This window comes from Microtus pennsylvanicus, chromosome 4 (assembly GCF_037038515.1).
Source record: "Microtus pennsylvanicus isolate mMicPen1 chromosome 4, mMicPen1.hap1, whole genome shotgun sequence".
Lineage (NCBI taxonomy): Eukaryota > Metazoa > Chordata > Mammalia > Rodentia > Cricetidae > Microtus > Microtus pennsylvanicus.
The window spans coordinates 126,110,344-126,137,088 of NC_134582.1; the positions used below are offsets into that span (position 1 = coordinate 126,110,344).

Genomic DNA, 26,745 nt, shown 5'->3' on the forward strand with positions numbered 1-26,745 from the left:
AAAACCTTTAACAGCTTTAACTTAAAACCTAAGTTAAAATGGGCAAGTTCAGGTGTCGTCTTCACTTGAGTCTAAACTGCTCCTTCGGTGGAATCCATAGCGAGTTGGTGGGTTTAACTTAACTCTAAACGATATTCCCAAGGGAAAGCATTTGGGACAGTTTTTTAAAATGTTAAATTCAGAGATGATTTTATTATTATTTAAAATGATTCCACTCAGTTTTTGTGTTTTTCCAAACACCTTCTCCAAAACTTGGTTTTTGTCAGAGGTAGACCAGAACCCAAATCAGAATATATAGGATTAGAAACATGCACCGCGGACAGGCCTACTGATGTCTGCCTGAGGTTATCTTTTTAGTTCACTTTTGGGAGTTCTGCCTCAGTATTCGTCTGATTTTATTATTTTTAAAGCCATGTCTATAAACAAGAACAAATAAAAATAGAACAATAGTCATCTTCTTTTTTCCAGTTATTACATTACTTATTTTTATCTATTTATTTTCTTTATTGCGTGCTGCGTATGTGTGAGATGGGGGAGGACAGTGGCCCATGCCAGAGCCCACATGTGTTAATCAGGGTATATCTGCTATGGAGACCACTTTCTCCTTCCAACTTTACATAGAATCTGGATATCAGGCTCAGTTTGTCAGACTTACCCCTTTGCCCTCTAGTCCTAAATCTTATATTCTAGGACTTTCTGTATATTCACATTGCACATCATATAATATGTGCCTTTTCCAATTATATCCTATCCACGTTTGGTCACCTATCATGGCTGTGGCTTTCATGGCCAAGTACAGCACTGTTCTGTGATGCTCACCAACTGACAAGTTATCATGTTTGTTGAATATTGATATTATTTCCAGGCCTTGGTTTGCATTGACAACACAGTGGACATCTTTATGAGTATAGCTTTTATTTTTCTTAAGTCAATTCCAAGATTTCTCGAAGAGAAGGTTAACTTTATATGTGTTCTGGTTGAATATTTTGTTTGCAAGGTTGCAAACAGAGAGAGTCACAGTGTGCTTGTGTGGAGCCAGCTTGTGAGAATTGATTCTCTCCTCCTATCATGTGGCTTCTGGGATCAAACTCAGGCTCCTCAGGCCGGCCAATAAGCACCCTTACTTCCTCAGCCTTCTCACTGGCCCCTTGAACTTCGTTTCTAATTGGGATGCAGTAGAGCATGTACGTTCATCTTTCCATGGCATATATGCTGGAATAAGTTTCATTTGCCTCTTCTTTCCCCGAAGACTATCTTATTTCAAAAACTGAACGCTATCTTAAGAAAGCTTTCAAAAAATTCTTGTTGGGTGATTAACTTAATATTACTACACAAGTAGAGAGGGAAGGCTCTGGCTTCAGGAATGTGTGTGGCTACGATGGCGAGTTTTGGAAAGTCAGCCCTCCGAAGGCCTTGTAATATGACGTTCCTATCTTAACCTATTTAAAACTCCGGTGACGTTTCCTTGTTAATGTGTCCCTTAGAGAAGTGCAACGTATTTTGTGATGAGAGTAAGTGAAGCTGCAGAGATTTGGACCCAAGAAAGATAAACATATTTACGTGGATGCTTTGGCTCCATTGAGTTGATTTTATACATGCCTCTTTTTGGCAGGCTATATATTAACTATGTAGAGCCCTTTTGAAGTGAAGAAACTATAAAGTGGTTAGATTAATTGATTTCATTAACATGTACCAGTTGCTTACTGTAGTGCCTACTTTGGGCTAATCTTGAGGGTATGTGTATATATACACATATACATATATATATGTAATATATATGTATGTATTCATATGTGAGGGTGAACATGCATATTCAAGTAGCTATGTGTGTCATGTGCATGTGAAGATCCAAAAAGAGCTTTGGGTGTCCTTCTTCAGGTGCTTTTTAGAGACATGAGTGTCTCCTTGTCATGGACTTGCTAATGAGGCTGGGCTGGCTAGGCAGTGAGGCCCACGGACCTGACTCTCTCACCTTCCTGCACTAGGAGAAGATTCTCTGCACACCTTTCCCCCACTTAACTGTGATGCAATCATTACTTTTCTGTGGCTGTGATCAGATAGACAAAAGTAACTTAAGGGAGGAAGGTTTTAGTTTGACTTGTAGTTCCAGAAGAACAGAATCCATCGTGATGGTTAAGGCATGACAACCATCAGAGAAAGCCCGGGAATAGGAGCAGGAAGTGGCTGATCACATTTTACCTGTATATGAGAAGAAGTCTGAGAGCTCATGAAATGGAGTGAGGTTATAAAATCCTCAAAACCACCTGCAGAGATATACTGCCTCCAGCAAGGCTCAACCTCCTAAAAAAGTTCCAGAACCCCAAACAGTGCCACCGAATTAGGTGCTCACAGACCTGAGCCTACTGGGGACATAGCTCATCCAAACCAGCAAACATAGGTTCTGAGGATCAAATTCAGGTTCTCCAGTAGAGAAAAGAGCAGTTTCTGCCTTTGCCCATCATCAGTTGCGTAGAACCCTTACTCTCATCATTGACCGCATATCAGAAAGTAGAAGGCTGTTCAAGCCCATGTAACTGGAATATTTTCAGGTGTTTGGTCAGGAATATGGCCTGACGCTGTAGTGGCATTTCATTTTATTTTAATAAGTAAATCTTGTCTGAGGATGAGAAAAGTAAAACAGCCACACTGACCAGCCTTATAGACCAGTCAGCAATGACACACACCTTTAATACAGGCAGCCACACTATCTTGTCATAGAAACCGGGCAGTAGTGGTGCGTGCCCGAGAGGATTATAAAACGGGAGGAGACAGCTCTTAGGCACAGTCTCATTCTGAGATTCTTAGAGTCAGGATGGCCATCTTGGACTGAGGTCAAGGTAGGAGCCAGTGGCTGGCTGCTTTGCTTTTTGCATCTTCAGGTCGAACCCCAATTTTTGTCTCTGAGCTTTTATTAATCACACTTCATGTAGTTCTGCTGCAACTGCTGTGCCTATAAAGTGGTTGCAAGAGATGGTTATTAAGTGTGCGTGTCATACTTGTGGTAAGATAGGACCTGAAAATGAAAGATTTCTTAAGTATATCTTCGAAAAACTTTTGGTGATTAACAAACCATTATTGTTGGGCACAACTCTGGGTCATAAACTCTTCTGCAGACTCCAAACTAGGTCCTTGTTTGTCACATGGCCAAATCAAGAGTGCGGGCAGTGCTATTTATTGGCTATTTTTATGTCTTCCCACCCAAGGGACACAAAAGAAACCTACTGCTACCAAAAGACACACCGACTTCCAGCCTCCAGACTCTCCTTTTGACATTCAGAAAGCACAGGGCCTACGACTTCACACACACCCAAAATGAAAATTACAAAATTCTCTCTACACAGAAGAAAAAAACTCATGTAGTAGGATTCTAAGTAAAAGAAAGTAATCTGGCCTGGCCGCAGCCTAATTACTAGAAGACGTGCGGCCCACGGGTATGGAAAGGTACAAAGAAGGATGACAGTGAAGGAGACTGAGCAGGGACCAGGATGTCACACTTGGCCTCTCCTCCCACTGCCACACCCCTGCATCCCTTCTATCAGAGGGTCTTAGAAGAATTTCCTGGGTTTTGTTCCCATTTCAAGATGAGAGAATCGCGTACTAGAGGCGAAAGGGAAGTCACAGTTTCATTATTGGGCCAGGCTTTGTGCTGTTCTCATTTACAGCCTCTGACTGGGGGGCTTTGGCCCTCACCTGCATTTCTGTTCCCATGTGTCCTCACTTGATTTAAGACAGGTCAGCCTAGAATTCTCAGCAGAGCCCACTGTGGCCTGTACGGATATCTGAAGCTGGAAAGGATTCAAAACCCTCTATTAGGGCCCTCATGACCGCCTTTTCCTGCACTAGTATGCTTCTGAAGCACAGCACTACCTGACTTGGTAGTAAATAAGAAAAGTAGGTAACATTTCCCAGTCCTTTGTTTTGACTCTTAATTTCCATCCAGATACTCCGTACCTCATGTGGATCTCTGCTCTCTGGTCTTCTCTTCAGCAGCACTTCTTCCTGCCTTGTCTCTGGGCTTCAACTCTTTCCTTCGCCGGCTGCTTTTCCACACAAGTGGGTAATGCAAACATTCCCAAAGCCATCTGTCAGATCCAGTTACTTTCCTAAAGAAAAGTCAGTGTCCCCTGCCTCCTGCCCCTATCTGACAGGACTTGTGCCAACCTCTCCAGCTGCCTTTCTTCCCTCTTCCCCAGCTCTGGTTGCTGTGCCAACTCTGATCAATCTTCTTCACGCAACAGCCAAACTTGTGTGGCCTTTACTGGCATTAGTTACTGACTCCTGCTACCTGGAAATCTCTCCTTAGCTGTTGGCAGGGTAGGCATTTCAGTGAGGCCTCTCCCAACTCGTACCCTAAAGTCGTCCTGAAGGCACTTAATAGTTTGTCTCCCAAACAGGGAAATTTTCAATAGTCAACTACTTTGTACTGATAAAAAATATCAATGTTTCAACACATATTCTCATCATAGCAGTGCCAAAGGCTGACTTTTTTCATATGTATTTGATTATTTGTTGTCTCTTCCTCCTTCACTAGAGTGTATAATCATAGGCTTAATTGCTATGTATTTAGTGTCTGTGCGTCAAGCATGAATGAATGAACTTGTTACTGTCGTTCTCATCTGACTATATACACTCTGTATGGCCAGAGACTTTGTGTATTTTGTGCACACTGTAACTCCAGTGATTTTCACGATGACTTGGAGCTGTGATCGTCAATGAAGAATGAATGAATGAACCAGCGAATGAATGAGTGAGTGAACGGTTCCCAATTCCAGCTTGTGGCAGTTCTGGACCAGCCAGCAAAATATCTGGTTCAGTAACGTGGAAATTTTCTGTGAGCCTGTCTGAGAGTCCAAAAGGCCTCTTTATTGTTCAAATGGAATCTGTTTTTTTTTCTAGACAAGTGAATGATCTGGGATAGAAGTTAGCAAACTCTCCCTATAAAAGGCCATAGTAAATGCTTGAGGTTTCCTGGCTGTACAATTACTGTCATGACTCAGCACGGCTGTCGCAGTGTCACATGGCTACTGATAGAATGTAAACAAGATAGATTTACTGTGAGTTAATAAAACTTTATTTACAAAACATAGAGAATCAGTTAAGACTTGGCCCATGGCTCTTGTCTATCATGAAGACTTAAAGCTGTGGCCAACAAGAAAACAGAAGTGGTGTGGACAGTTAATTGGAGAGGTGATGTCAAGTCTCATATGGAAATGTGAATTAATAAACTTGCTTCATTATTAGGGAAAATATTAAGAAGCCTGGGAGATGATTCAAAGGTCAGGGATGCTTAAAGTCATGAACATGTATCTCACAAAGGTGGTAATGGTCTGTAAAAAAGGTATAGCCTGTCACACCCCTTAAATGTTTGGATGAGCCTGAAAGCGTGAGCAAAACAAGCTTTTGCCTGCTCCTTACTGAATGTGTGAGAAAATCCCATTAACGAGACCTTGACATGTGTCTTTCTTTGTCCCCTGACTTGTTGAGTATACATTTCCCTTCCACGTGCCTGATAAAACTTCTAAGATAAATTCCAAGTTTGTTTCAGAGAACCTGCTGTGTGAGTTTTAACACATACATATGGAGATGCTTTTTGGTTCTTATTACAAGATATCTTGGGTCTATAGAACTGTATCAGGAGGGGAGAGGTCTGCTGGCTATCTGATGACCAGAAATTCATCTTCTTTGAGGCTATTCCAGTGGTTCTCAACCTGCTGAATGCTGTGACCCCTTTAATATAGTTTCTCATGTTGTGGTGACCCCGGTCATAAAATTATTGCATTGCTACTTCATAACTGTAATTTTCCTACTGTTATGAATTGTAATGAATATCTGATAGGTGACCCCAAAAGGGTCTTGACCCATAAATTGAAAACCACGGGTGAACTCTTTGTTCTTGCTCTGTGCCAGGCTTTATGCTAAGCACTCCATTGTACTCTCTCATAATAGCTTTAGAACAAGCCCCTGAAGTGGGTAGTGGTATTATTGCCTTTGAGGGACATGGCACACAAAACAATTTAGTAACTTAGTCTGAAGCGCACAGATATTTTTGTTTCATGACTCAGTAACAAGTGCAGTCGTGTAGAGCTAAGTCGTTTACATAAGGGATGCCACTCTTCTCTACTCAGTCTTTTATGTGTATCCAAACTGTTTTGCAGCTTGAGAAGACAATTTATAAAGTCAGCCTACTCAAAATGGCAGTAAATGTAACACAGGTATCTGCAGAGGAAGATCAACCCTGTTTTCCTTGGGCGGGAAATCCTAAAGGCTCTATGTGCTAAATATTTGATTTTTAATATCATTAGATTTCTTTTGAGGAGTAGTTGTTTTTTTGGGGGGGGTCCTTCAGTCTCTCAGTCAAGACCTAAAGTCCCAGCAATTGTTGGGAGTGGGGTATTAGATGAAAACTTGGGGTGGGTAGCTGAAGTGAGGAGTAGAGGAGGTAGCAACTTAGCAGGGATGTACCAAAAGGACGCAGGGAAGGAGAAAAAGGAAGGGCCAGAGGTGATGAGAAAGGAGAGACAGTTTTCTAAAGAAACTATCAAAGTCCCAAACCATCCTTGGTACCACTCTGTCAGCAAGAAGGCAGTTTTGATGGCAAATGGCATCAGGAGGAATTCAAGGAGGGGAGTTTCACAGGATAGGCTGGGAAGCTTCTGTGGATGTGAAAAATCAAGTAGAACAAAAGAGGGTTCACTCAGAGCCAGGAAGGGAAACATAGTAATAACTCCATCTCCATCTAGGCTTAGGGAGTAGATCCTCACTGGAAACTAGTATCTAGGGAGGAAGACCTTCAGCTCATGCTGTTCCCGCAGGAAGCTGCCAGACAATCACTCAGCCTCCCAGCTTACACTCAGAATCCTGAGCATGAAATCTCTCTTCACTCTGCTCCAAGGGACATTTGGATCCGGACAAAAACTCATCCCTGGAGACCTAGAGGAGCAAGCCCATGGTGATATGGCAGGGGTTTCTACGCACATGTCCATGAGCCCCATCCAAGGGTCAAGCACTGCCAGATCCAGGTCTGAGTCTTTCTGCCAACTAACTGTCAGGGAGAAGTAAAGTCAGACATAAACATGGTAAGGGCAGTTTTTAGCCAGCAGTCTGCTTTTGTAATACAGAAGGGCACCCAGGAATCCAGATCAACTTTACATTGACTTCTATAAAGGGTCTGAGCATTTTGAAGGGAAAATGATGGCGTTAAGTATGGGGCTGTTGATCAGGGCCTAAGAGACTCAGGAGAGTGGAAAATTACAAAGGGTTTGTCAGTGTGAATGCAGATCCCAGATCCGGCCAGCTGTGTCTCAGAGCAGAAAGCTCTGGCTAGTCTCCCTCAGACACTGAGAGACAGAATCCCTAAGTTTCCTAATCTCCAAATTTAAAAAAGACTTTCTGGTCTTTCAGGAGGAAACACATTATTGGGTTATAGAAGAAACGTGCATCTTTCAGGAACAGAACTGGTCACCAAGCTATAATCCCCCGCCACTACCGTGATCAGAATGTGGCTGGACCTAACCATGACTTTTGTATGCTGTTTGAGCTTTCTCAAGCAGTCAGTTTAACAGGAGCTGAGTCACTGCAGAAATGTGGTCTTAAACTGTTAGAAACCATAGAAGTGTTTTTTCAAGTCTTTTAGTGGGAGGTAGAGAGTAGACAAGACCGCTCACAGTGAATCTGTTGTGTTTATCAGCCATGATTGAGGGTATAAACGAAGAGCGTTCAGCAGAGTGTGGTCAGAGAATGCCTTTCACCAGGCAACTAGAAAACATAAGGGGCCACGTCCCTCCCTCTGCTCCCCAGATACTGTTTTAGGCAGGATGTCCCAGATTCTAAGAATCACCTGCCTTAGAATAGATGGCACAGAGAGTAATTGTGTGCACACTTCTGTCGGCCATCATGTACTTATTTTCCATCTGGAGTGAAGGCAGAAGGAATCTCAGAGATAAAGGACTCCTTCTTTAAGTCTTGTGTTAGGGGGATACTCTTCATGTCCCCAAGCCACATAATTTGCAGAGATAGAAATATATCTTGGGTCAATATTGCATCCCTAGGTTTCCTGAACCTGTCCTTAGAACCTAGGCTTTGGTCTTATCTGATTTTAACTGAGAACTTCTCATTACATACCATGCCCAACCAGAAGATTCTCTTTCTCTGAGCTGAATCTAAACCTTGATCTCCAAATGCCCTGATATATGCATATTTTCTACTTTGAATTACATACACCACACACACGCACACACACACATATACACACACACACAAGCACACACACATTCTGTTATTTTGCAAGCAGTTCACAAGGCTAATGATACTCAATTCCTGAGTTCTCTTTCTGTCTACCTGCATTTTAAAATCTTCACTTATTCTTGTATTGTACACATGTAGGGACTCTGTGTGTGTGTGTGTGTGTGTGTGTGTGTGTGTGTGTATGCCACAGTGCATGCATGGAGCCAGAAGACAATTTTTTTAGAGTTCTCTCTTTTCAGCACCTGGGTTCCAAAGATCAAACTCAGGTCATCAGGTTTGCTCATTGCAAGTGGGTTCACCAGCTCAGCCACCTTACCCGACCTTCCCGCATTCTGTGTGGCACGGCTGCCATATTTTTCTAAGCCAATAAAGGGTGGACACCCATACATTCCTCATTTTTGAAATGAGAAATTGAAGCACATTGTAACTAACAATCTCCCATCTATAAAATCATATGATCAATGTAGAGTGGAAGAGAAGCACTTTCCCCCTGGACCCTGGATCCCACCTCTGAGTGATACCGTGAATCTATTTCCTACACATCGGAGTTTTCCTCACAGCAGAGCAATTCGCTTTCTATTGATCCTCACTTTCTTTCGAGGCTCTTTTATTCCCAATCCTTCTGGAGAGCTGATGAACTAAACTACAAATCTGTTGGCAGAGGCTCCTTCTCTGAACTAGGGCTTTGATGTAAATCAGCTGTTGTAGGGATGAATTGTGCTGACAGTCACTGACATTAGCAATCAGATGACTAGTCCTGCGGGGAAGGATAGCGCAATCAATCCAGGTTGCAGGTGTTCTCTTAATCGTGGCTATAGAACTCCATTTTGTGTTTTCTGTGGGGCTACTTTTTCATTCTTATAGAGACACAAATGTCTGAGCCAGAAAGAATTGCTGGAGGCCCGTAGAAGCGGTGCTAAACTCTTTCATCCTGTTTCCTGGTGAGCGAAGTGAGAGACTGGGTGAAGGATGTTGCCCGTTTTTCAGTTTGTTTCTTGTAAGCGATACTCAGCGATGCTGCTGAGCCTTTGCACTGAAGTTCCTTGCCCAACATTTTTATTGTCCTTATTGCATCTAACGTGTATTATTAAGTTCTCTGAAGCTGGGCTCTGTTTCTGTGAGGTCACAGGCATTGAAAGGGTTGGTTCTAATGTGATTCCTGCGTGTAAATCTGGAAAATCATAATCGGATCATCTTCTTGGCTCCAATTTCCTCAATGCTGGGTTATCACTCTCCAAGTAATGATGTTCAGATAACTATGGGTATTTAGTAGTAATTTTAAAATTTTTCTTTATTCTTCTACATTATAAATGGATCTCCATGAGAGCAAGCACCTTGTCTTCCATTTGAAGGCCCACTGTCATGGGTATTTCTTGAGTATCTAAATTACATAACAAATGTAGTTCTTTTATATGCAGATTGTATTATTGCTTTACTGTGAAAAGAAATATCAGACAGAAACAGCTCAAATGGAGGAATTACTTGTTTTGACTTAGAGTTTCAGAGATGCCAATCTGTCTTGAAGATGGTGGCGAGCATGAAATAATGATTTGCATCCTGGAGGCCAGGAATCAGAGAAAGGAAGACAGGAAGGGATCAGGGATAAGATGGCACTCAGGGACTCTCTTCACATGACCTGCTTCTTCTGGCTAGAAAATAACCCTGCTTTCTTGGGGCGTGGTGTTTAGTATATGAGCCTGTGGGGGACATTTCTTATCTATGCCATAACACAAATAATACATGTTGCTTAGTACTGTCAATCCTTGGGGAATCCAGGGATATTTCAATCCAGCGATAGACTACAGTTGTCTATCAAATCTCAAGTTTGTTTAGTTTCTCAACTGGAGGTTCAAAAACAAAATTTCCTGGGTGCTTTCAGTGAAAGTACAGTACTGTGTCACTTGGTCAACTTCCTGTGCTACTGACTATGGATGTGGCCGTGGGGACCCTCCAAGCTTGAGAGAAACAGTGACAAGCAAGAAAAGCAATAGCTTATAATCGGCCTGCTTTTTTTCCCGTATCCCAGCATATATCAATCTAATGAGCTGTACTGACTATATGAGGTACTTAAATTTTCTTATGTAGATGGTCCAGAACCATGTCAGACTATGAAGTTTTCCCTGCTAACACTGTAGAGATAAGAATCAGTGCATGTTTGAGAGGAAACAATAAGCCCTTCATCTATTAGGAATGCATCAGCTTCAGGTAGCTAGAGCTAAGTAGCTTAGACCTGTCTTACATGTCTAAAACAAAGGCCTGCAAACTTGTCCTGTCAAAATGCCAATGAGCACATGCTAACTACTCAGTCAGTTACTACTAACTACAGTCATCCTTTGCACTCAGAGGAGGTCGGTTCCATAACCAAGTCCCCCAACCTGAAATCCTGAAGACTGCAGATGCTTACATCCCATTTTCAAAACCAGCATAGTAAAGCTAGGGATATGGTTTTCCTTTCTGCTTGCAGGACGCCATGAATTATCCCCTGTGGACCGAGGTTTCTGTTTCATCCCCATCCCGCAGTCATTCAGTCCCAAAGAAACACACAGAAGTCTACATTAACTATAAACTGGTTGGCCTATTAGCTCCGGCTTCTTGTTAACTAATTCTGACATCTTACAGTAACCCACAATTCTTGTCTGTGTTACCCACGTGGCTTGGTACCTTTCTGGGTGAAGCAGTCACATCTTGCTTCCTCTGCGGCTTGGTGACAACTGCAGACTGACACTTTCCTCTTCCCAGAATTTTCCTGTTCTTATCGCCCCACCTATACTTCCTGTCTGGCTATTGGCCAATCAGCGTTTTATTAAAATACAAGTGACAAATCTTTACAAAGTACAAAACCATTGTCCCACAGCAATCCCCAACATAACATAAACCAGCAGAGGTAGCACAAGGTTCTAATCTCCACTCTTTTGAACTTGAAGCAGGAAGATTAGGAGTTCAGGGTCATTCTCCCATATACAGGAAATTCAAGTCTGGGCTGGACTCTAAGAGATTCTGTTCCAAAACAAAATAAAGCAACAATGAAAGAAGCAAACTGTTTTCATGCAAACTATTTATATCCTTTTATGTACCTTAAATCCTTTCTAAATTACTTATTATACTTAATGCAACATAAATATTGTATAAATAGTTATGCTATAGTCCAAGGAATGATATGTTTATAAATTCAGTACAGACCCTTTTTTTAACCTATATTTTCAATTTACTATTGATTGAACCAACAGACCATTATTGTGCAAAAACAGTTCCATCATAAAAACTGAGTGTTCCTGGCTCTATAATATAAAGTCTACATCAATAAAACTATTTACAAAATTAGGCAGCAGTCTGGATTTTGGACCCAGATCATAGTTTTCCATTACCTGGGTTAGCTTATGGACAACATATGTTCCAGTGAGTTCTAGACCTTTCAGTCTGTAAAGAGTGGGAGCCAGGGAAGGCAGCCAGAGAGAGCAAGTTTCTCACACTGCCATGGACTGAGCTAGCGACCTGGACCACAGACATAGGAAGAAGGCAGAGCATATATATATAAACAAGGATTGAGGAGGGGGAGGAGGAAGAGCTTGGGGAAGAGTCTTACACAGACTTGAGATCACCTCTCATTTTGGTTATAGTGAGACAAAGAGAAGAACACATACCCAAGGCAGGCTCAGCATTTACCTTTCATAAAAAATATCCTTTTCAGTGGCCAGGAATATTATCAGTTCAAAGCCGGAGCACATCACTTTACAGAAGACGATCATAATATGTGACCAAAGGAGGGGGTAAATGGAGAAGAGAATCCTTGAAAATCCTTCCCTACAAGGGTTCTTGACAGCTGTGGAGGGAAGGCATCTGGGAAAATTTGAAGTGTTGACCCCACAAACACGTGACCAGAAAAGCTGTAAACTTGCCTCTTGGTGCTTTAGGTGTGTAAGACAATTTGTCTTCATTACCTTTGAATTCACTTCTCCCTTTTGATATGGGCATGTTTTATCATTGAATAAAATGTATTTTATTCATTCATTGATTGAATGCTGGACCGAATGTGTACCAGGTCACAGGAAGCAGAGAGCTTTGGCATGCATCTTGGAGAAGCCACCATTTCCTGGTGATTGATGGTGTCTCCTTGCCCAATCCATGATGGGCCATTCAGCACAGTCACTCTAGAGCAGAAGTAGAACTTATTGAGAGATTTAGGGTTGAGAGTTGGCCCTGGGCCAAGTGAGGTCACCTGGTTTCCCTCATTTCCTCGTGGAGTCTTAGGCTCTCAGAGAGCTTGGCCAGATATGGCTTAACCCAAATCTAAATCAGTATAACAGGACACACGGGAGCTTGCATTTTATGACTTTTATCCAATTATACAATGAGCGATGAGCGATGGCAACAGAAGAATTCAGGAATTAGAAATTTGACGAGGCTTTCTGTGGCCCCTATGTAAAACCTTTAAGTTCTGCCTAGAAGACCTGAGTCGGGAAGGCAGAGTGTGAGGTGAGGATCCTCTTGGGCATGACAGTCCTCTGCACTCTTGGATCTTACTTAATAAATTGCCACTTCACAACAAATTGCCCATAAATTACTGAATTGAAAAGTGTCAGTTCACCTTGTCAAAGAACTAGAATTATGTCAGAATGGGGCTTCAAGAATATCACTAGAGAAAGAAGTAGAATGAGGCACAATTGCTTTTAGACATTTAATTTTATTGATGACTTTTTCCCAATGGAAACGGAAGCTGCGTAGTCCCTGCCTTAGCTTGGACTGGATCAATTTCCCTCTTAGTTTGCTACCTATGACCTTCTCTTTGTTCTTCTCTTCCCGTCCTCATAAAAAGACAAATGTTACACTACAAGGAGACCCCACACAGTAGATGATAGAAACTGAATAAGCAATGGGCTTGATGTGTGTGTGTGTGTGTGTGTGTGTTGTGTGTGTGTGTACATGTTCCTGTTGCACAGGAGCACATGTGTACACTTGTGTTAAGTCTTTCTCATTGTGTTAATGCCATCCTCATTGCCTTCCCCACCTTATTTTTTCAGAACTTTAGTTCCAGAGTTACTCTCTTCTCTCGGAACTCACCAATTGCGCTGATGCTCCCTGTCTCTGCCTCCCCTTCCCAGCACTGAGATTAAAAGCTTGGATCACCACATCACCTTTCCATGTGGGTTCTGGGGATCAGACACGACACCATGATTTCATGGCAAGCTCTTTACCAAGGAAGACATCTTTCCAATCTTAATATAATTTTTAGGAAAGGAGGAAACAGTTCTTATTCTCATGCTTGAAGGACACATGCAGGTGTTTGAGGAAAATAGCTTCTAAAACTTGGGCTCTGTTGCATTCCATCCTACTAACTGAGTTGGAGAACCAAATCTCTCTGCTTGCTTCCCAGACTAGTATTCTGCTGTCCTGCCATGGCTTGTTACAACAGACTGCACACAAAGGTGGTCTTCCATCTCTTGAGCCTGTCTTGGGCAAAGCCCTTGGAACAGGGCTACTCTGTTGAGCCTCTGAATCTGGCTTTAAAGTTGTCTGCCATCAGGGAGAGCTCTCCAGAGGAGGAAGCTATATTAAGCTTTAATTTTCTATTTAATTTTTTGTAGCCATAAAGACGGAGGGGGGAGGACCTAGGACTTACCACAGGGCAGGGAACCCTGACTGCTCTTTGGACTGGAGAGGGATGGGGAGAGGAGTGGGGGGAGGGGGAGAAGGGTGGGAGGAGGGGGAGAAGAGTGGGAGGAGGGGGAGAAGAGTGAGAGGAGGCGGGGGGGAAATGGGAGGCTGGGAGAAGGTGGAAATTTTTTCTTTTATTCTCCTTTTATCAATAAAAAAAAAAGAAGATAAAAAAAAAGTTAGCTTCCTTGTCTTTTGCTTATTTCCTGCAGCTTTCCAGTTGGTAAAGTAACAGACCCAGGGTTCTCTCTCATCAAGCCTGCCATTTATATTGGGAACTAACTTAAATAATTGCATAGACACTTCCAGCACTTCGAAGTCCAAAGAGGAAGAGAAAAGATTACGATTCCTCAAATCTGTGTTACATAGTTGGGTCATTTGCCTTAAACTGGCCTCTGACTTCTTTCTTAGTTTTTGGCAGACAGTTTCTGTGGATATAAATAGTAAGTGTTAAATCATAGCACAGTCTCTCACATAGGTGTTCTACTTCCACTGACTTTGCAAGTGTGCATGCACTAAATTGCAATCTCCAAACCATAAAATAAAAGTTTAAATCACATCTCCCGGCCATCAGCTTCTCCAGTTTTTACACTGGTATACACAGAAGCCTTGGCTAATGAGAGTTCATGTCAGAGACAAATAAGTGTGTTCTAGAAGGTCACATGGGATGCCCTAATGTTCCATCAATCCATCCATTTTCATTTATATCTGATCTCTAACAAATAATCAGAGGTAAATTTACTGAGTTTTGAGTTCTAAGGTAATTCTGTAACCTGCCCCTCTGCTTCTGACTTTAAATAAACCTTATTTTCAAAATAATATTTGCCAAAACCCCAGTCTACCTGATTATAGCAATCAAGATGTTTTGGGTGTATTGAGCATATTTTGAAAATGCATGGTTTAATTATGACATTTTCTCTGTCCCTTTTCCTATAATTATTCTCCTCTGCATTATGCACATCCTGAATAGCCAAAGAGCTATCTTCAAGGGGAAAAAATGAGTAAGTGGAAAATTAAATGCCCAGTTAACTAGAGACATGGTTCTGTGCAGATATGAAAAACAAGTCGTATCTTAAAAATACAGTCCACTCTTCTTGAATGGCCTTGGATAAACAAACTTAGTGTTACTCAAGCTGATCATATGCTACAAATTTGCTGCCCAGCTTTTCCATTAAACTCTCCACAGGTGACTCCATATAACAATTAAGTTTAGCATAGTCCAGATTCAGGTAATGGATTAAAGTTAAGCAGATATTCTTTCGAAAAGACAGCATGTAACTATGGACTGTGCTAGAGTTTTCAGCATGAAAACTCTCACAAATGGAAGATAAAGTATCCTAATACACACCGCTCTGAGTCTTTTTTTTAACAAAAAAGAATAGCTTGGGAGATGTAACAGCAGATCAAGAGCCATGGTGCAATGTTAGACAGGTGACTCGGAAGCTGGGCCTAAAGGTTTCCAGGTGACACACAGTTGAGTGTGCAGGAAGTGGGGAGCTAGAGACTGTCCCAGGGGAACTGGTCCTTCATGTAGAATCAGAGCAGAGAGGATGTGCACATCTGTCTGTACTGGACGTCCTTTGTCCTGAGCTGACGCAATGATGGAGTAACAGGGTGAGTGAACCGGCTTGTAGATTTGTCCCTGAAGCTATACAGTACTTTGCAAAAGGTTTCATAGCAAGATAAACCCAAGTTCAAATGCATTCTGTGACTTAATAGATGTTTGAATTTAGGCAAGCATTAAATCCTCTAAGTGGACCGCCCTTCAGCCTTTCAGGGGTCCTGTTACTTTATAGATAATCTACAAGGTTTCCCATCATGCAGTACTCACACCCTCATTCAGCAAACCGATGTGTTGTTCAGAGATTAAAACCATTTGCTTATAAAAAGTAACACCTCTGGTCCTATATGGGATTTTCTGTAGTGTAAATAAGATTGTATAGACAGCACCCATTTAGAAACTCTTTGAGACAGTAATTTTTAAGGAGTAATCATAAGTCATGGGTTATCAAGCACTAGTGCGATTCAAGAAGTGCCCTCAGTGACCCTCTCATCTGTCCTGCCAGCAGGAGGCAGCCACATGACTGGCAGGTACATGTTCCCTGCATGGACCCTTAGCAAAAGGCAGAAGACTCAAGAAATTGTCTCCTTCTTAAGATGAGGTTCTGCTTTTGCTAAGGGGACTCTCAGGTTGGAGTTGCATGACCTCATTTATAGGCTGCCTACTAGAAAAATCTCTCTACAGGCACAAAATAGCATCTAATCTTTTGTAGCTCCAACAGGCATTGAGCTTCCGCCATATGGAAAGTTGGACTTCTGAGATACGGTTAACACAGACATGCAGTGTGTAGGTGGTAGAGGTGTGATTCTGCTACTGTTCTATCATTGAGTAGGCTAACTGGGGAACAGCAAGCAGAAATACAAGGCGGAAGCTCAGATTTGAATGGTCATCCGTCACAGATAGATATCAGGGCTTCTTTCTGGCTGTTGATCCTGGTAAACCCTTAATGTTCCTGCTCCCCCGTACTCTTATCTCTAAAAGAACAAGCACCTGCCCTGTCCATCTCTTAACAGCTATTGGTGACTCAAGATAACATCAAGCAGATGCAGAGCTACTCTCACCTTTATTTCATTTTAGCTTGATTTTCATTTTCATTTTTCTTTTTCATCAACTCAAGAGGAATGTGAGCTATGCATGTTTTTAAAAGGAGAATTTGAATTACCTATGGTCAGAAACAACTGAGAACCCTAAAGAGAAGATGATGGAATCAGTCTGGCCCAAAAAAGAGCTGGACGTAAATCTCCACAGAGGCTCACCATTAAATTGTTTGGCTAAGGTTACTGATGCCAGTGGCTAAATTTGAACTCCTGCTGAACTTCAGCTCTCAGATGCATTACCAGTCTGACATCCTTTTCTCCCAGGGGAAGCTGCCTCTCTGAGCCCCCACTCGTCTCTCCCACAGCCACTTTGTTCCATGTCACTAAGATGTTGTTAGCATGGCTTCTGCATACCTCCATCTCTGAGCTCCTATGGCAGCTTTCTCTAAGATATTTATCGATATCCGGGCTGGCCAATGGTTTTTGCTGATGGGATAGTTCCTCGCTCGGGTTTTGGATGCTGAAGTACAGCCTGAACCTGCCAGTTCACATCCTCACTTGTCTCATCCTTCACCATTTCACAGTGTCCCTTGTTGTCCCTTATCTGGCTGGGTAGTTCCTCCAAGCATTTGAGATCTCAACCTTCTGTGCACCCACCCCCTGCACAGTGCATGCTTTCCAGTCTCTATCCATGAGAACTCCTAGGTTCAGCCTTCCTGTTCAAATGGTTTAGTCTACCCCACAACCTACCTAGACAGACAAGCAAAAAGTAAAACTGTATATGCCCTAAGAGGCTGCAGAGATAGCTCAGTTTAAAGTACCTGAGTTCGTTTCCCCAGAAAGCATGTAAAAAAAAAATCTTTGTATGGTGATGTGTTTGTACTTGAAACCCCTGGAGTTTATTGTCTGGTTAGCACACACACACACACACACACACATTCACACACACATGCATAATTACACACATTTACACATGCACACATTCACACACACATACACCCCTCACAAAAGTTTATGCCCTCAATTTATCTAAATGTCTAACCCTATTCTCAACTTCGACCGACAGCTTTCTTTACGTCTTGTTTTTCTACATTGAAAACCAAACATACCCCTTTAGTCTATTTTCATTCAGATATTTATTGAGCATCCAGTGTACTGAGCTTTGTGCTAGAAGAGGAATATTCAGGAGTGGGAACTGACAGACACAGCCCAAGCCTCCTGGAGGTAATGGTCTAATACAGTCAAAAGCATTAACGATATAACAAAACCACGGAATCACATCTGTGCTCAGAATAAGACAGAAAAACACACAGTGCTGTGGCAACTATGTACAGGTCTCTGATCTAGTTAGGCAAGTCACCGGAGAAGTTCCAGAAGATTTGATATGAGGTTGGAACATTGTAAACATTGACTATCTAGAACAAGAGGACATTAACCACACACTCAAGGCCCCCTTAAAGATTCTGCTCTCCTATCCCCAGAACAGTAGAAACTTTCTCAGGATTGTAAACAGAAGACCACGGAGAAGTTTGCATTTCAAAAGTTCTTCTTGACCCTGGGAAGACACATTTGTGGAGACAATTGTGAACGCGGGAAAGACATTTGGGAGACTATTAAAGATATTCAAGCCAGAAATGACGTTATGTGGAAAAGGGAAACAGCGGTGGGATTGGAGATAACTGGACAGAGTGGAATGATATTTAGAAATTCAAATCTTGGGGTATAAGGCAGGAGCTACTGGATAGGAGGCTGAGGAAGAGAGGGGCCAATTGTCACTCTTAGGTTTCCGGCTTAGGGGTTTGTCACTTGACCAATTTATCCTATTTAATTCCTAGAAGACAACCAGGCTTTGTGGTTTAATTCGTACTTTTCGGGTCTGAGCCACCTGTATTGCCCCTAAGATGGCATCTCAAGCTGCCAGTTGCCTTGTCTGGTCTGCAGCTGTGGGGAGATAACCGTGTACAACTCATCTGGGTAAAGAAGATAGATCCTTAAATGCACGGATAGTCCTTGGATGTGTAGGTTTGGCTGGGGAAGGAACTAAACTATTGATGACTGGCATGAAACAGGAAGAGCATCAGCACCGAGGCTGGAAAATCGCCACTTGGCGTGGTTTACCGCCTGTGCCTTGCCACGCGCATTTAATGGTCATTCTGTTCCTTCACGTGGACCCTGGAAACACCTGAGAGTTGGGCCCTTTATGGGCTCTCACTGCTATCTTAATTGTTCCTTTCCAAAGCTCTGGCAGACTCTACAAAGCTCACTGTCACCTTCCTTCCCAGCCCTAGCACTTCCTGAAGTTGCTGTTGGGTGAACTTCAGAGAAGACAAGTGTGGTCTCCCTCCTCCCCTGCTTCCAAGTGTCTGAGGCTTCCTGTTGCTGACAGAATCAAGCGAAAGTTTTCCGGAGCTGGCACACAGGGCTGCTAACAATGGGGCTGCTCCCTCCCTTCTGTTCCCTCACAACACCCTGGTTATGGCGTCCTGGCAAGCATTGCTACTCTATAGCTGCCTGTCCGGAAGCCTGTTTCCTCCCCCGCAGGAATGCAGTCAGCTCTGAGGAAGGGGCTGGATCTCACCCTTTTTGATGCCCCTCAAGTCTTGATGGAAAGCTGGCGTTTAGGGAGCCTGCAGGAAGGAGGTCTTTCCCCAGGACAAATGTGAATGCCAAGTCTCCCCCTCTAACCTATGTCAGAGGCATGCTTTTATATGCAAAAAGGCAGGGAGTTAGGAAAATCAGGAGGGCACAGTCACGCCATTAGAATCAATAGCCAAAGCTGTTTTGCCAGTTTCAGGTATGGTATTATTGTTACTCAAAATAAAATGCCCTCAAAACCTCATTGGATTAAATTCCACAGATTAATTACATGTGTTCAGTGAGGAAGAGTTCAAACTTGTTCTTCAAATGGGAAAAACCTCAGAGGAAAAGATGTCTGTTTAAGCAATTAAATATCTGTCCTTAGACAGGATTTTACTGATTTCCACTAATTTAGCTTCTTTGTTTACTTGCAGAAGGTGGGGGAGGGGTAGGCAGTGGAAAGGAGACATGAGAACACACAGAAGAACATACTTTTATATAAATCCAAATATCTAGTCATTTGGGGCAAAAAAATAGAAATTTAGATGATTAGCTCATTACAGATTTTTTTTTCCTTTTCATTTTGATTGGAGAATGACTGTCTGTCCTAACAGCTTACCCAGTATTGATACATTCCAAAGAATTTACTTATTAAAAAATAATCTGTACTATTCTGGGATTTGTACATGCAAAGTGTGTGTGTGGTCTTGTCCCCTCCCCATTCCCAACTAGATGCAGATAAATCCGAAATGAAAACTCTAACATTTACAGCTGTTCTAGTTTAGGGTTATATGGGGGTGGGGCTGGCTTTGAGGATCTTGCACCATGAAGCCCAAACTATCTCTAAACTTGTATCCCCATGCTTTGGCCAACCAAACGCAAGGGCTATACACATGAAACCACCACATCCCAATTCTTATTTTATTGAGGGCCAACATCTATGCGGAACCTTGAGGACTAAGTATTTTCTTGTGGGAAACAGAAAGGCTCATAACGTAGCATAAGTGATGCTAAATGCTTACTTGGGACTAGAGGCGCAGCTCATGGTGGAACACTTGCCTAGTACACACAAGACCCTGCATTACAAAAGCTCAATGTGTGTGTGTGTGAGTGTGTATCCATGTCCTGCACCTCTAGTAACTGATAGTGAATCTGTAGTTGGATGTTACATCCTGCTGAGGACATATGAACTGCCTGAAGACAGTCTCAAAGTATTTCAGTTGTTCCTCGTCTCAGGTTACAGGCATCCCCAGCATGGTGTGATGGGTTGCATAAGAAGGAATAGGGATCAGAGCTGTGCCAGGGATAGAGCTAGGGTCTGGTGTTCAAAGGGAGCTCAGACTGAGACCTTTTGGGTTTATGGATTACTTCATACTTGCACATGCTTTTTGAACTGAGGCCAGAGACATATAGTTAGCCTTTGCTTTGAAAACTCTGTGTGTGTGTGTGTGTGTGTGTGTGTGTGTGTGTGTGTGTGTATGTGTGTGTGTGTGTGTGTGTGTGTGTGTGTGGTGTGTGTGGTGTGTAATGTATTTTCCTATAGGCAAGAAAATGACGTGACTGTGTTATATACTAAATGCATGTAAAAATAACATCAAAATAATTTAACTTATTGAAAATATGAAACTAAATATGGTAGACCATGATAGTATTGAAAATGAATCCTTTGAATCTCTATAAATATAATCCACCTGCCATTTGAATAATCTTTGTATGCCAAGCCCAGTCCTAAAATCTTTTGCATCTAGTATTTCATTTTATCCTTGTGACATCCCTATAACACAGCACCGTGATTAATCTCATTTTATAGTCAAGGGAAACAAAGCACGGAGTTCACACAAATGTACACTGTTAGAATACCTGCCTAATACAGAGCTTCGACACATGAATAGTAACCACACTAAGCTGGCTCTGACTATCTGTGTGACTAATAGAACTGAAGCACACACACCTGAGCAATAAAAGTTCATTTCGCCATCTAATTTCATTTGGAATTTGTTCCTACTGCACAAATAATTTTAGTTATTAAAGTTTAAAAGTTAGAGGTCTGATACATTAAAAAACCAAAGTAGGAAGCCTGCAAAAGCATCTTGCTTTCTCTTCTAGGATGACGTGCTGTGACTGGACCACACTTTGACATGCTATCAATATTTACGCTTGCTTGCTTAGTCTTTCATTTGTCTAGCAAATAGCCTTCTAGTTTTCTGTTTGTCTCATGCTATTCATTACATCTTAATTCTGTTTTACAAAATCCCCCAAGTTCAAGTGCCTATCTAGACCCTAATGTCTTAACAAAAACTCATGGGCAGAACCATTTGAAAATGGACATTAGAAATCCCCATCATACCAAACTTCAGTGCATGTCTCAGATGTCACATGTCCAGAACCGCACATAGCTTTCAGATCATAAGTATTTGCAGTCTACGACTGGGGTGATAACATCAGTAATGCTGAGTCCCAGCTTTAATAAGAACACAAATTGTAAACCCACTTAAAGCAACTGCCTCCTTAAGCTAGCTACGGCAGAAATATTTAGTCTCCAATGCTGAACAGACTGTGAGCAAACTGTAGCCAAAGGAGGTCAGCTCAGATATGCGCCAGCATGTCCAAGCTGCCAAAAAACATAGGAACATGTGTAGAACAATGAATTGTAACTTGAAGGTTTTTAACTCTCATAAAAAAAAAGTTAACTTCCCCATGTCTGCTCGCACCTCTTTTGCTCAAGAAGGAACACAGGGACTGGGCATAGAATGGGGCCACCTCATGGAAATATTTATTCAAGCAGTGACCTTTCTGTTTGTTTCTGTTTCCTTGGACATGCTGTTTTAATAAGCGTTTGTGATTTTAATCCACATAGCATCTTACTATTTTCCAAAGATACTTGGATACTCCTTGAGCTATTTCACAACTGGAAATAGGCGTTTACTTGGAGCTTGTTCTAGAAACATCCCCTGGGATTTCCTCTGTTTGACTTGAGTGGAGTTTGTTGGGGAAGAAATCACGGTTGTTTTTGCTGCTGTTGTTGTTTTATGTATTAAATGCTAGTATTAAAATGTCTGTGTTCCCATAATTTTTTTGTAATAATAACCTAATGCTTTCATGTATACTTAAGCCTGGTATTCTTTTGCATCTCAGGGTGTAGAGATCAAACCCAGGGTCTTGCACATGCTAGGTGAGCGTCTACCACTGCAGCTACATCCCTTGACCCTGCCTCGAACATTTCTATGCATACTATGAACATTTCTCTGCATTTTATCAGTGATGCAGAGGTCTAGAGGCTCTATCAGATAGCATCACAGCGCATAGCAGTGAGGACTCCTGACTGTGAACCCATCTAGCAAGAAAACTTGAGTAAATAACATTCAGTCAGTTTCCTTACCTGTAATATTATAAGTTTAGACAAGGCCATCTCTCAGATTCTCAGTTATGATTACATGATGTTTATCAAACTCCCCAAAGACTTTCAGGAAAGGCCCTTTATTCATACACAATTATTTTAAGGATAACAGCAAAGTGACTGCTATGTGCCAGGAGTCATACTATTAGCCATCTTTTCAATATCACTTGGTGTTGGGTCAGACGAAGAAGTTGAAGTGCCAAATAGATGCCAGGGTAACCAAACTAAATCAAGTTAGCTTCTACTATGTTAAAATGGGCCTTAATTTTGTATTAACAGCTTCTACCTTCACCAAATATATTTCATATGATTAAGGACTGGATGGTACAAAAAATTAGTATTGTTCCCAGGTACCTGTTCATCTAGCTCTGCCCGTCCTTGGAAAAAGATGATTATTATTCATATTTAATAAGTAGATCAATGTTCTATAGAAAAGAGCATGGGGGAATAAATTCCAAATAAAGTTAGATGGTGAGATGACGTTTTATTCCTCAGGTGTGTTTGAATTCTATTAGTCACACAGATAGTTAGATACAGCTATGATGATGAATATGGTGAATAATATAGTTATTATTCATGTGTCGAAGCTCTATGTGACTAATCCATTTGTGGCCCCTATAGACATCAAACCAACTTATGTTCATTTCCAGGGCTCATACTCTCAACTATGTCATTCTAAGACTACATTGTAGGGTTAGTCTGTTATAGGAGGCTGCTAGTTTTCCTGGCTGTTCATCTCCGAAATAACCACATAGAAACTGTATTAATTAAATCACTGCTTGGTCTATTAGCTCTAGCTTCTTATTGGCTAGCTCTTTTATTTATTTATTTATTTAAGATTTCTGTCTCTTCCCTGCCACCGCCTCCTATTTCCCTCCCCCTCCTCCAATCAAGTCTCCCTCCCTTGTCAGCCCAAAGAGCAATCAGGGTTCCCTGCCCTGTGGGAAGTCCAAGGACCACCCACCTCCATCCAGGTCTAGTAAGGTGAGCATCCAAACTGCCTAGGCTCCCACAAAGCCAGTATGTGCAGTAGGATCAAAAACCCATTGCCATTGTTCTTGAATTCTCAGTAGTCCTCATTGTCCACGATGTTCAGCGAGTGCAGAATGAGAGAGAACAAGAGCAAGGAACTCAGGACCACGAGGGGTGCACCCATACACTGAGACAATCAGGATGTTCTATCGGGAACTCACCAAGGCCAGCTGGCCCGGGTCTGAAAAAGCCTGGGATAAAACGGGGCTAGCTCTTACATCTTAATTTAACCCAATTTCTATTAATTTGTGTATCACCACATGTCTGTGGCTTACTGACAAGGTTCTGTCCATCCAGCATCTGTCTCTGGTGGAGCTACATGGCTTCTCCTTCACTCTGCCTTCTTTCTCCCAGCATTCAATTTAGTTTTCCCCACCTAGCTCTGTTCTGCCCTGCTATAGGTTCAAAGCAGTTTCTTTATTGATCAACCAATAATAGCAACACATATACAGAAGGACCTCCCATACAATTAGTCAAATAAAACTGTAGGACATCCAGATAAATTTTAATTTCATCAAAACAATAAATGAGTTAGTAGGAGTCTGCATTAAATATTGCCCAAACCATACCTGAATTAAAATGTTGTTTATCTGAAATTCTAATTTAAGTGGCCATTCTGTGTTCTTACCCAGAATATCAGATATGCCAAAACTGAAGGATAGAATCTCATTCTCTATGCCTCCAGTCTGATACAACTTCTGTAACGGCCCATTTAGTACAGATTCAACCATAGATTAACCCAGTGTTGAAGTCAGAGCCCCCATAGTGCTGTCACCTTTCAATAGCTCCACACTCTTAAAAGTGGGGACCACACTTTTAACAACATGAACCTGTTGTGAGAACCCTTCATGTTCAAACCATAAGACAGAGCTTATCTATGATTTAAGTAGTATATCATATTCCTTCACCTAGCTTCCAAGAATGATCCAGAAGAGCTTATTTGTGCTAATCTCTCCTTTACATGGAAAATAATCTTGTTCCTAATGAGTCACTATGGAACTGGGTTATTCTTGTAATTCATAGTCGCTCCTTAAAGCGCTTCTAGTAACCACTGATGTGTCAATGTGACATTGGTTTTGTTTTCCTATGTGTAGAGAATGTATGCATCGTGAACATCTCAGCTTCATAACGAAGATATAGTGACAGTACAAATGCCAATCATGAGTGGCTGTGCACAGGTTGTGAGTCTCCCTTTCACTGATGTGAATGTCTCTCCAGAATAGAATAAAGCACATTTTTTTCAGAAATGGACTACTTTGGGTTAGAAAAATGCAGATTAAAACCACAAATGGGTACTCTCTTACACTCATTAGGATGGTTACTGTCAAAAACAAAAATATATGAAGTATTGATAAAGACAGGGCAACACTGGAATCCTCGTGTGCTGTTGACAAGAGTATAAAGCAGTGCAAGCCATACATAAACGTATATGTCCATGTAGGCATGCATGTATGCATGAGTGTGTGCGTCTATGTATACTACAGTTTTTGCCTATAACTTACACGTCATCCTGCCATAAGTCCATACATTGCTTTTGTAAATAGTTGGTACAGTACATTGTTTAGGATATAATAACAGGAAAGTCTGCATGTTCAGCAACAATGCAATTTTTAAAAATAGTTAGATCAACATGTGGTGGTCTGAAGAAAAATGGCCCATAGGCTTAAATATTTGAATGCTTAGTAGCCCGGGAATGAAACTCTTTGAAAGGATTAGAAGGTTTAAGAGGTATGGCCTTGTTGGAGGAAGTATGTCACTGGGGTGTGGGCTTTGAGGTTTCAAAAGCCCATGCCAGGCCCAGTCTCTCTCTCTCTCTCTCTCTCTCTCTCTCTCTCTCTCTCTCTCTCTCTCTCCCCCTCTTCCCCCTCCCTCCCCTTTTCTCCCCTCCCTCCCTCTACCCTTCTTTCCTTCCCTCCTTTCCTGCTCTCTCTCTGTCTATGGATTAGGATGTAGAACTCTCAGCTACTTCTCCAGTACCATGTCTGCCTGTGTGCCACCATGGTCTTCACTGTGAAGATAATAGACTAAACCTCTGAAGCCCACATTTTTTTACACGAGTCACCTTAGTCATGGTGTCTCTTCACAACAATAGAACAGAGACTGAGAAACTGTGATTGACTTGTTCTATAGGTACATAATATATAGATGTGGACGGCCAGTGATACGTGAATTTTTTATCTTTAATAATTTTGTAGAGTTTTGACTTAAATATATACATTCTTGTCCAAAATTTCTTACAAAAACAAAAACAATCCTACCATATCATATTTATCAGATTTGTAGTTAAAATCAGCTTTGGGATTCAAGGTGAAAGGAATTCTGGGTAAAAAAAAAAACTTCAGAAATATTCTTAGACTGCCTGACATCAGAGCAGCCAGTGCCCCAAGATCTAAAAAGTGACATGGAGACACTTGGGTAATTGGGGTACAGTGGCCCTGGCACAGATAAAAGTATGGCTTTCAGCCCCTGCAGAATTCCACCCCTGTACTGTGTGATGACCATGTTCTAACATGCCCCTCAGTGTTTAAGGTGTTGAGTTGTCTCTGGGATCACGGAGACAGCAGTCACTCCCTTTTCACAACACTTGCACGTTCTGGATCCCAAAGAGAAGCAACCTGTAACCTGTTGGCCTTTTCTTTCTGCTTCTCCTATGACCGCTGCCATTTCTTCATTCCCATCTCCCATGTCTTCCTTTCTCATCTTGACATCAGTATGGAAATGGTTTTTTTTTTTTTTAACTATAACCTACTGGGTGCCAGGACACAGGCATTTCTGTTGAGAATTTTTATAAGACTCCATCCGTTAAAATGCCTGGATTATGTTTGGTAATGGAAGTCTCTCCACTCAGTTTCATAAAAGCAATTGTTTAGTTCAGGCTTTAAAAAGGTTTCCAAAGGGCAATATAAATCATGGGCTATTAAATGCTATGGATTTTAAAAAATCAGGAGGATATTGTGGGATTACAGTAATAATACAAACAGTATTTATTATGGATCGTTGGATTTGAGTTACAATATAATCACGGTTATTTTATTGAAATAGTTTTCTTCAGTGTTGGTCTATTTACTGATTTTTTTAAAAAAATGAAACACAATTCATATAGTCACCCCATAATGAGGCAAAGATTGACTACTCATTTCCTGTTATTCTTCCTTACTCCCTTAAAGTATATTTTTTTGAAAAATTTAATAGCTTATAATTCACTGCTTTCTTTTCTTCTTGGGTCCTTCCCACTCCTTATGCTC

At 41.7% G+C, this 26,745-nt stretch overlaps 1 protein-coding gene across 8 annotated transcripts in view; it reads left to right on the forward strand.

Moving 5' to 3' along the window:
* The window catches only part of Celf2 (CUGBP Elav-like family member 2), an 829,031-nt gene that overhangs the window by 303,251 nt on the left and 499,035 nt on the right, over positions 1-26,745 (forward strand). The gene's annotated exons all lie outside the window — the stretch shown is intronic.